The following is a 1,075-nucleotide window of genomic DNA, read 5'->3' on the forward strand; positions in this document are numbered from 1 at the left end:
CCCCCCCAGCCCCTCCGCCCGCGCTAAGCCTTTTTGTGCCAAGTACACCAGCTGGACGCCAGTTCAGGGCCATGAGGGAGGCGGACGGGACCATGGGAAAGCAAATGTTCAGTTTTACATTCTTCATGCATGACCGCTAGGATTGTAATAATAACATTTAAACGTTAAGATTATTTATTTTACATCTCAGAAGGCAATCCTACTACAGATTTTCGATTCCCCACGGTAATAGATTGCGCATGTGATGTTGCTACTCTTCCGAAATGTTGCTGCAAACTCCGTGCCTCTTTTCTGAGCTCACGCCGGGCCGTGTTCCGCTCGCCGCGCGCAAGGCAGCATCTGCTGCTGCTTTCTACCCGCGGACCCGGACCGCCTGCTCGCCTGCTCGAGCAGCTGTCACGTCAGCACCGCCGATGATGGGAGACCAAGTCGTGACGCTCCTCCTGACGTGACGCGCACGGCGCATCAAGTCCACGTGACAAAGTGTGACGAGGCTTCTGCGTCACGACGGTTCAGCCTCGCGGAACAAACCCGCGACCGTCGCGCCATTACAGCCGCCGTTAAAAGACGGGAATGGGGGGCGACACGACAAGGACCCCCTCTTCCTTCCTTCCCTTCAACTGCTGTGTCCCCACTCACGACGTCCTTACTAGGACATGCTGTCGTACATTTCACCACCGGGGAATGAAGAAATAGAGTAGACTTGAAAGAAAAAAATGCACCTCTTTTTCTTTTCCTCTTGCGCGCACTTATTTAACAATAAAGCAGTGGTCGATCCCCCCATTGTTGTCACAGAAGGTCCGTTCTTTACGTCGCCCCCTTACGCTAGCGGGAGTGGGCCCCACCTTCACCCCGGTCCAAGCGTTCCGAGCGCGATACCCGCTGGCAAGGTCTCCTGGAAGGGGATTCCTGGAAGAGGATCCTGGAGGAGGGCCGGCCCGACCCCATATCACTGCAATCTACCGAAGTGCTGACAGCCAGCTCGCCCCGCCCCGCGCATAGCCCGCCCGGCCCACGACGGACCTGCTTAAGTGATACAAAGGACGGGGTGGGGTGGGCTGGTAGGAGGAAGGGG

This window comes from Frankliniella occidentalis, unplaced genomic scaffold (assembly GCF_000697945.3).
Source record: "Frankliniella occidentalis isolate FOCC.00 unplaced genomic scaffold, Focc_3.1 Scaffold1219, whole genome shotgun sequence".
Taxonomy (NCBI): Eukaryota; Metazoa; Arthropoda; class Insecta; order Thysanoptera; family Thripidae; genus Frankliniella; species Frankliniella occidentalis.